We start from the raw sequence: 10,764 nt of genomic DNA on the forward strand, positions 1-10,764 counted from the left end.
GTTTAAGATTAAAATTGTCTTAAAGTTTTCTTTAAAGTCCAAGAATACAAATTAGGATTACCATAAAGAGTGTTTAGTAAATTCATCTGTTAAGAAAAAGTTTGAGACTTGAGATTATGCCCTTATTGATATCTGTCTACAGGCCTACACAGGTAGGCATTGTTGTGGCTACTAGAAATGAGGTTCCTTAGCCAGCCAGAAAAATGCTTTTAAAACCAGAGTGTTAAACAGGCTACCCTGCTGTAGCCCAAGATATAAAGCACTTTAAACAGGCTACCCAGACATAATGGGCAGTACTTAGAGTGCCAATTAGTCCCAGTTTAAAAAACATCTACTGGGTTTTATTAGAAAACTCTGGCAAGTAATTGTTAGTCAATTGTTAACAAGTTATAGGTAACCTCTATCTCATTGATCTCCTTGTTGCTTAATTGGAAATAAAAAGGACTTTTGTAACAAAGACTCCTTTTGTCACAGTTCAAAGCCATCCCAGGCACGAAGAATCTTTCTAAAACTCCATCTCTCAGCTAATCAGCACTGAGCCAAGCTAAAGGTATGGCTCGAGACTGACCTCTAAGTATCCAGCCGAAGGTTGGACATTGTGACTCTGAAGTGGTAGAGTACTAGCCTTGAGCAGAAGTACTCAGGGACAGTGCCCAGGCCTTGAGTCCAAACCCAGTAAATGCCAACTGGGACAAGCTATCCCAGCAAAGGATGCTGAGACATCCACCACGACAAAGTCAGTCCTGACAATGGAAAACCATGGCGAGGAGTAAGAGGAGATGACATCCTAAAGGGAGTCAGTTCATACTTACCCTTGCAAAATTAATTAGAGTTGGGAGATCAAGAGAAATAGTGCTTGCCCACCTAAAGTCCATACTTTCTCACTGGACAGAAAGCTAACAGCCTTACCGTTGTCACCTGCTATTTGTGTTTATAATAGCTTCTGACTGGTATACTCCCAATCAGTCCATTATGCTCTCCCCTACCCAGTTGCCCAAAAGACCCTAGACATCCGCATCCTGCCTTCCTTGCCTGGAGTCCAGTTATTCCTCCTTCCCTGTAACAGGCTGCAATTGGGCTGATATTCTAGATGGAACATTTCCAGGCCATGGCCAATGTGTGTTCTCCTATGTCATTCATGTTAACTGACCTTGTCAGTTTGTCAGCTTTTTGACCGATCTTTCCAAAAGTCTCTTTCAACAGGATAACATCCCCAGCCCAGGATACCACCTGGGAATAAGTCAAGGCCATCCTGTTCCTTCAGGCAACTGGAGACATCACTTACACTGCCCTACATAGCCCAGTTCAGACTGGGATCCTATAGACCCCAGCTCCAGGGATTCCCAGGCCTGCAGGAAGTAGTCAAAAGAGCCCATGACACCTGTTGACTCTGGTATCTTTAAATAACTCTGCTACCTCCCCTTAAGGTTACTGTGATCCTAAAGCAGGAAAAGTCTGACTTCTCCTCCTCCAGGATGCCAGGAGTCAGGTACCATATTATGTCTCCAATTCGAGACAGAAAAGTCAATTTCCAGTCTATGATAGCTCCTTCTGGGAATCAATCCCTCCATGGCATATTCCTCTCTTGCGGTACTAACAACAATTTTTTGCCTTTTATTAATTGTCTTGCATTTTAGATAACTATTGTCATGGAAAAAGGAGGACCTTTATCAACCACTGTCAAGCAGATGCTTCTTGGACAGTACCCAGCTGAGCAACAAAGCAGAGACCCCTGACTACTTTGCCCCTTTACAGCAGGAAGTAGCTCCAGAAGAAACAACCTCTGTCCCTACCCCTCGGCCTGGTACCCCTTATTTTTATTAAACAACAGAGCAGGGAATGTAAGTATTATGCCCACCTTTGGTCCTCAGCTCCACCCAGACCTGAGCTCCTCCCTGCCCAGGAGTTCCTGCCATACATCTGGCCCCTCCCTTTCTCTGCCCAGACCCTGCTGCTTCCTAGATAGTGGAGGCTGCCATGTGCTCTCTCTCCAGGGCAAATATGGCTCCTCTAATAAACCTTGTAATAATCTTTCTCCTGTGCTTGCCTGCCTGCCTCTGTGTGGTCCCCTGGCATAGATGTGATGGATCCTTTCAGTATGGTTTAGCAAAACCCAGGCAATAAATCCAGCTAACCTCTTGCCAGATGATGACCCCACTATACTTTTACATGACTGTTTAGGTGTGATGGATTTGATTCAGCTGGATAGCCCTGATTTGACTGATGTTCCACTGGATGAAACAAAGGCAATACTTTTCACTGATGGCAGCAGCTCTGTGCAGGAGGGGGTGAGGTATAGAGGAGTTGCAGTGGTGACTTTAGATCAATTCATTTGGGCTCAAGCCTTCCCCCATGGGACCTCTGCCCAATGGGCAGAGTTAATTGCCTTTTGATTGGCAAAGGCTCAAACTGTGACCATCTACTACCTTTGCCAGGGCCCACATTCACGCAGCCATCTAGCTTACTCACCTCTGCAGGGAAAACCTTCAAAAAAACAGGGAAGATTGCCTCCTGTCTGGAGGCAATCTTGTTAGCAAAAGTTCTTGCTCTGTGCATTTCCTAGGGCATCAGAAAGGAGATTTGGTGGAAGCTGAAGGAACTCGCAGATGCTCGAGAAGTGGCTTTAAAACCAGTGGAGCCCCTAGATATTCTATTAACTATTCCTGACCCCAGTCTGCTATCTATAAGCCAGTGTACTCAGGGGAAGAGGAATTTCTAGCCAAGACAGTGGATGGAAAACAAAACTCCAAAGGGTGGTGGATCCTCCCAGATGGATCCTACTCAAAGTTCTGGGTAGAACCTTAAGTGACCAGATACACCAAGTAACACACCTGAGAATAACTAAGCCTTCTTTAAGGGGCATTATTTTGTTCTAAATTAGAACAGATAGTTGAAGTAGTAATCGTTAGGTGCCCTATGTGTGCTCAGATAAATGTAAGACAGGGTAAGAACCTGCCTTCAGGAGTAAGAACCCAAGGAAGTGTCCCAGGGAAACACTGGGAAATAGACTTCACTGAAGTTAAGTCCTCTGGCTTAGGATATAAGTATCTGCTAATGTTTATTGATAACTTTTCAGGGAGGGTAGAAGTGTTTCTCACAAGACAGAAAACAGCTATTGCATGGAAATATGCCCCAATTTGGCTTTCTCTTAACCTTAGAATCTGATAATGGTCCAGATTTTATAGCAAAGATTTCCCAACAAGTGGGAAAAGACTTAAATGTTAATTGGAAACTGCATTGTGCCTATTGACCTCAGAGTTCAGGGCAAGTTGAATGGATGAATCAGATTTTTAAGGAAACCTTAACTAAATTCACTGTAGAGACCAGTGAAGACTGGGCCAATCTTTTACTGCTGTTTTTTATTAAAAACTCAATGTACTCCATATAGGTCAGGGGTTACCCCATTTTAAATATTTGGGAGGCCCCCTCCCTTACTTTGCTGCAAAATTGGCTGAACTTAATAATCTTTCCTTACTCAAGGTTTTGCCAAATTTACAGGACACTCAGCAGGGAAGTGCATAAACAGTTCTGGGAGACTCTACCTCTACCCAGATTGGATCCAGACCATCTTTCCAACCTAGAGATTTCTTTTGGGTTAAGAAGTTTGTCAAAAGCTGGGGGCTGGTGGCTTATGCCTGTAATCCTAGCTAGTCAGGAGGCTGAGATCTGAAGATTGTGGTTCAAAGCCAGCTTGGGCAGTAAAGTCCATGAGACTTTTATCTCCAATTAACCACCAGAAAAATGGAAGTAGCTCTGTGGCTCAAGTGGTAGAGCACTCACCTTTGGCTGAACCGCTGAAAGACACTGCCCAGGTCCAGAGTTCAAGCCCCATGACTCATAAAAAAAAGTTGTTTGTGAAAGATGTCCTCACTCCTGCCTAGAAGGCGCCCTATATTGTCATCCTGACCACCCCCACCTTTTTGAAGGTAGATGGGATCCCTGTCTAGTTCCATCACACATGACTAAAGCCTGCTGATTTGGAATGGAAGGCACGAGCCACCTCAGATCACAGAAGCTCAGACTTTTACATCACCCTGACCCTTTGCCCTCTTGAATGTTATTTGTGTTCTCTTCCACCTGCCAGTAATGTTAATCCACACAAGTCAGACCACAAGGGGTGTATGAACAAATGAATGACTTGATTTGATTTCTATGCTATTTTGCAACTAGAAGCATTTTGGTGAAAATCAAAAGGACGCTGTTGCCCAGATTCCCACTCTGAGAACAATTGGGAAATAGGTTTTTAAGGCCTATCTGTAGCTTATAAATTAAAGAGAAAAAGATTAACTCACTAATCAGTTTGTCTGAGTGACCAGAAAAACAACACTCTGCCTTACAAAAGAGGAGTCTATGCAACTGTCCTCCCAGCCTAGATTAGGCAGTACTGGAGAAGTGGAGTTCCTTAGTTCACAGGTAGGAAGTGGCTTTTATCTGTAGCCTAGGTTCTGTAGAGTGTTTGGGGCTGAGGGATAACTGGAATCTGTAGAGTTCCTTAATATACAGGTGAGGGGAGGTGGGGTTGGGTAGTACCTAAGTTTCCACTCTCAAGACAGTCTGGAAATGCACTAGGTTTTTAAGACCTGTGGGTGTTTTTGCAGTCAGATTTTAGAGACTTTCATTTTTGTAATTCTAAGATGCATGGCTGGCTGCAGGCCAGGCTAGAATTTGGCTTGAATGCTGACTTGTCCTTGTTTACTGCTTTGGGGCAAGGTTGCCTCCTGCTGATCCTTTGTTCACTGGCACAGAGGGGGTGGTACTAGGATATAAGATTCCTTTGCCCCTTTCAAAAATGGCACCTCCTCTCCAACAATTGTTTCCACCCAGGTGCTCTGACAGCCTCTTTGCTACTTTCAAACATGGCATACTTCTCAGGTAGGGAAAGGTGTTCCTGGCCCAATCCTGTACTGCTGGTGGGGAGATATCTTTGTTATGGTATTCCTGGTTCCTGGTGTTGCTTCAGACTGTCCCATGGTGTGGTTAATTGTCTTTGCATCTGACAGTGGCTGACTTGGCTATGCATTCCCATTCCTGCTTTTTCCCATGGGGTTCTTTAAATTCCTCACTGAGGGTATCACCTGTCATAGACATGGTGCTACACTGCCTCACTGATGCCTCTAGGCAGGTTTCTGTCTACTTATGCAAGCAGTTTAATCTCTTTTAGTGTATAGCTCTGTATAATTATAGTTTACTTGGTGTCAGTCTTCAGATATGGATTGCCTCCCTGAGACCCTAAATCTCTGCTTGGTAAGAAAGAGCTTAAGTGCTAATCACATGTATGGTATATATGTGTACACCAGAGGGGAACCAGGAAGACAACACAGAACTAGAGGGAATCAGGGAAAAACATATAACAGCGGGACCCATCAGCTGCACTGGACATTGACCAAAATGAACTAAGCAACTTAATGGCAGTGATGGGAGGGAGGGAACAAGTGGAAAAGAGGGAACAGCTGATGCTATGCAAAACAAAAGAAATGTACATACCACCCAATGTGGAAGAAATAACTGTATTGCAAAGCTCATAGAACTCATAAATGTTATAGACCGTGATAGACAATTTGCTCCAGGAAAGTTAGAATGTGCTGGTGCCTTTAACTAAGCATCACTATCCCACAATACTGTGAAATTTGGGAAATTATGTAACCACTTAATCACAATAAAAATTTTGAAAAAAAAAAAAAGCGAGACCTTAAGTTATTCCCAATTTCACTCCACCATCTTTACTGGTCTCTATCACTTTCATTTTTAATCCAATGTTTGTTTCTGTAGTGATGACAAGACTGATTAAACCTCATTCTTGTTAACCTCTGTGAATTGGGGAAGTATGTCCTTTGCAGTTGTCTGCTAACTTCTGGATAGGTAGATGGAGCGGTATCTCTAAAGCACAAAATTGATTAACTATCATAGCCATCAAACTTTAAGGAAGGATAATGTAATCTCAACAAAGAACTGTGTCCTTAAACCATAATCAAACTTTAGAGCTGACTTTTGACATTACTACATGATTGTGTATATTTCTATTTTCATTTCTATAGCCAGAGTCTTGTGCTAGGAATAACTTTATGAATGTACATGTGTGTGTGCATGTGTGTGTGTGTGTGTGTGTGTGTGTGTGTGTGTGTGTTTATAGGCAAATTAAAAATTAAAGGTTTTTTTTTTCTTTCTTGAGGAGGATTTACATTATTATAGAACATTTATATACATTATAGAAATCATTACTATACATATTTACCTCTGAAGAGCCAAAGTAACTCCATTTTGAGACTGGCCCCACCATCTTGTACTAGGCTGCTCTTAGAATAACCCTAAGAGAAAGAAAAACAATTTTCAGAAAAACCACAGATAGCCATCAACCCTGTCTACCCCTAGCAACAACTAGTCAGGAGAAAGTAGAACAACTGCTAAAAGTACCAGGTGTTCCAGGAACAGAATAGAATGGGTTTACAACCATCAAACCATCAAACGTGGATCAATAGTATAACCTCTGTAAAAATCTACCAATTGTGTAACTGCTTGTGTGGAAACCCCCTAAAATATTATGCTGATTTTAGGTTCGGGGCCTTTTAGCATCACCAGTTGCTGAGTGCACAGAGGACCAAGCTTGAGCTTGCAAATAAATGACTCTTTTGCTGTTTGCATTGGTCGTGGTCTCTGGTGGTCTTTCGGGGGTCCCGAGTCCGTGTATTACATTCCTGGGAGCTCCTCTGGGATTCCCACCACAGAGTCGTGAAAACCCGGCCGGTAAGTTAAGGTATTGCCACTCTGTATTTTATCTGTATTTCTGGTTGCCTGCAGATTCTAAATTCTGGTTGGCAAAGAGTCTTTGCGGATGTGCTAAAAGACTGCCAAAGAGGTCTATGGGAGACGTCTCCATACCCCATCTGGGTAAATTGCTGTTTAGTGTGGACATTTTTTGGGGGAAACTCTCGGTCTGTAGTCTGGCACTTTTGGTTTGGCAATTTACAGGACACAGCCTGTCTTTGTCTTAAATTGTGTCTTTGTGTTGAGTGCTCTGCTTGTTATTCATGTTTTAAAATCCCTCCAACACCCTGGTGGGAGAAATCATTCCCCCCAGGATTCTGGCTGGCTCGACTGGTCAGGAGTCCCAGCCTTTGAAAGACCCTGGCCACTTAGTCGTTTAAGGATACAGGTGGACCCGTTGCAACTATGAGAAGTACAAGTTGTCATGTCGAAAACAAGCTTTACAACTTTGGTGCGGGGGTGGGGGTGGGGGGTGATTGGGTGGGGGGGGCGGGGGAGGCTGGGAAGGGATGTGAAGGGTAAACAAAGGAGGAGGCTGCAATGCTTGATAAGAAATGTACTTGTTATCTTGCCCATGTAATTGTAACCCCTCTGTACAGTATGCTCACAAAAAATAAAAATTAAAATTAAAAAAAAAAGAAAGACCCTGGCCACTGTCAGAGACCGTTCCAGTGTGTTTCAGGTCTGTGGGAGAATTGGCTGGCTGTCTTTTTGTCTGTCACTTTTTCTTTTAGGATTAGTTGTGGCATGTTATTGAAACCTTTAAATTGAATGCCTCCAAATTATAATCTTCCCTTTATACTTTTGAATTTTCGCAGAAATTCAGTCAGAATTAACAAGGACTCACTTGGGAAAACGACTTTCGGGTCAGGTTCTCCGCTCTCAGTATCTTGTACCAACTTTTTTCTTTTGTCCCTGCATTGAGTGTCTGATTGGACAGGAAGAGCACCATTTTGCAAGATGGGACAGAATCACACCACTCCCCTGAATATTCTTTTTTTTTTTGTCGGTCGTGGGACTTGAACTCTGGGCCTGGGCGCTGTCCCTCAGCTCTTCAGCTCAAGGCGAGCGCTCTACCACTTGAGCTACAGCACCACTTCCGGTTTTCTGGTGGTTTATTGGAGATAGGAGGCTCACAGTCTCTCCTGCCCGGGCTGGCTTTGAACCGCGATCCTCAGATCTCAGCCTCCTGAGTAGCTAGGATTACAGGCGTGAGCCACCAGCGCCCGGCTTCCCCTGAATATTCTAACTGACCATTTTAAGGATGTTAAAGATCCGGGTAACTCCCTGAGCATCAAGATTAAGAAAGGCAAATTGATAACTTTCTGTTCCTCTGAATGGCCCACCCTCAGTGTGGGGTGGTCCCGGGAGGGGTCGTTTCATTTGAGCCTTATCCGGCAGGTCCAGACCAAAATTTTCCTTCCAGGATGCAAGGGGCACCCTGACAAGATCCCCTATATTCTTGTCTGGAGAAACTTAGTAGAGGACCCCCCCCCCCCCTCCTGGTTAACCCTTTTTTCCTGATTCCCCCGGAATCAGTATCCCATAAGATTCTGGCCATGAAAGAGGAGTCCGGAAGACCTGTTTGATCCCTCTCTACCCCTTTCTATCTGGTCCTGCAGCAGGAATCAAGCAAGTCATTCCCTTCTTGTTGACCCCCGCTGTACCTGCCACCCCCCATTGCCCCTGAGCCCAGGCTCTGTCGATGCTGGATGAGGGAGCAGTGGGAGGACTGGAGGGACTGGTGGGAGTAGTGAGGACGGACACGTACTGTCAGTCCCTAACAACCAGATACCACAGTAGCTCTCCCATTTCGGGAGTTCGGGCATCCCGATTACACCAGACTCCCGAGACTCCAATACTGGCCTTTTGCCACTAGTGATTTGTATAACTGGAAAAATCAGAATGCCCAGTTTTCTGAAAACCCTAAGGACTTAATTACCCTTCTAGATAGTGTAATGTTTACTCACCAGCCCACTTGGGAAGACTATCAGCAATTGCTCCGCATCCTCTTCACTAAGGTGGAGAGAGAGCAGATTCAGGTAGAAGCCAGGAAACTAGTTCCTGGGGAGGACGGTTGTCCCACGATTAATCCTGCCTTCCCCGTGAGTGTCCACTGGACGACCAATGGAATTACAACACCCCTCAAGGTAAGGAGAGGCTCTGGGTCTGTCGCCAGACTCTAATGGCCGGTCTCCGGGCTGTAGCCCAAAAACCTACTAATTTGGCCAAAGTTTATGAGGTATTACAGGGAAGAGAAGAGACCCCTGCAGCTTATTTGGAAAGGTTAATGGAGGCCTTTAGGCAGTTCACCCCTATGAACCCAGAGGCACTGGAAAAATCAGGCAGCAGTGGTCATGGCCTTTGTTAATCAGGCAGCCCTGGATATCAAGAAAAAGTTACAAAAAATAGAAGATTTAGAAGGCCAAAACATCCCTGGACTATTATGCACAGCCCAGCCTGTATTTAACAATAGGGATCCTCCAGAGAAGAGACAGGCAAAGGCTATGGCCTGAGTGTTGGTTGCTGCAACAGGGGCAACGGGTCCTGACTTCAGATGCCATAGACGCATAGTTGTGAGCAAGGACCAATGGGCTTATTGCAAGGAGGAAGGACACCGGGCTAAAAACTGTCCAAAAAAGAGGAAGGACTCCAGGAAAAACGGCTGCCAGCAAAGCCTCCCGCTGTTCTGACCGTTAGAGATTCTGACCGTTAGAATAGGGAGGTGGGGGTTTGGCTCCCTTCCCCAAACCTAGGATAATGCTTAAGGTGGAAGGGACTTCAGTGGATTTCCTGGTGGGTACAGTGGCCCAACACTCTGTGCTCCTTAAGCTCCTTTGGCAGACTCTCTGAAAAAGCATCCTGGTACAAGGGGCCACTGGGATGAATAAATGTCAATAAACTACCCGAAGAACGGTGGACCTTGGTGTGGGCCAGGTATCCCACTCGTTCTTAGTTATCCCCGAGTGTCCCTACCCGTTGCTGGGCAGAGATCTCCTCAGTAAAGTTGGAGCCCAGATACATTTTCAATCGGACTGGGCTGTAATACTGGACACCCCATCCAGGTCCTGACCCTCATGCTAGAGGACAAGTATCGTCTGTACCAGCAGCCCTGGACTCCTGACGGCAACCTAAATCAATGGTTGCGGGAATTTCCTGAGGCTTGGGCCGAGACTGGAGGAATGAGGTTAGCCAGACATAGACCAGCAATCTATGTGGAACTAAAACCCAGAGCTGACCCTGTCAGGGTTCGTCAGTACCCTATGACCCGAGAGGCACGGATGGGAATAACCCCTCACATCCGACGACTTCGGGAATTAGGAATATTGAGACCCTGCCAGTCATCATGGAACACCTCTCTGTTGCCTGTCTGAAAGACTCATTCCAATGACTACCATCCAGTGCAGGACTTGGGAGAGGTAAACAAGAGAGTAATGAACATTCATCCTACTGTTCCTAACCCATACATGCTTCTTAGCTCTCTCTCACCACAGCAGCAGTGGTAAATGGTGTTGGACTTGAAAGATGCTTTCTTTTGCCTGCTCTTGCCCCCTAAGAGCCAGGATCTGTTTGCCTTTGAGTGGAGTGACCCAGAGGAATGAATAAGTGGCCAACTGATGTTGACAAGGTTGCCCCAAGGGTTCAAGAACTCCCCCACGATCTTCGATGAAGCTCTACATGAAGACCTAGGTGAGTTCTGCTCTAACTATCCTGAGTTAACCGTCCTGCAGTAAGTGGATGACCTCCTGATTGCCGCCCAAGGTGAGGAAGACTGCCTACAGGGAACTAAGGCATTGCTCCAAACATTGGGGGAACTAGGATATCGGGCCTCTGCTAAGAAAGCCCAGATCTGCAAACAAAAAGTAAGTTTCCTGGGGTACACCTTAAAAGGGGGACAGAGGTGGCTGTTGGAGGCCAGGAAAGAGACAGTACTTAAGATACCAACCCCTCAGAATCCCTGCCTGGTCCAAGAGTTTCTGGAATCTGCAGGGTTCTGCAGGT

At 45.3% G+C, this 10,764-nt stretch overlaps 1 pseudogene; it reads left to right on the plus strand.

The window, feature by feature from the left end:
• Nucleotides 1-10,496, plus strand: part of LOC122118054 — a 47,310-nt pseudogene extending 36,814 nt beyond the window's left edge.
• The last annotated feature ends 268 nt before the right edge of the window (nt 10,497-10,764 follow it).

The sequence above is a fragment of the Dipodomys spectabilis genome, unplaced genomic scaffold (assembly GCF_019054845.1).
Source record: "Dipodomys spectabilis isolate Male_0828 unplaced genomic scaffold, ASM1905484v1 ptg000147l, whole genome shotgun sequence".
Lineage (NCBI taxonomy): Eukaryota > Metazoa > Chordata > Mammalia > Rodentia > Heteromyidae > Dipodomys > Dipodomys spectabilis.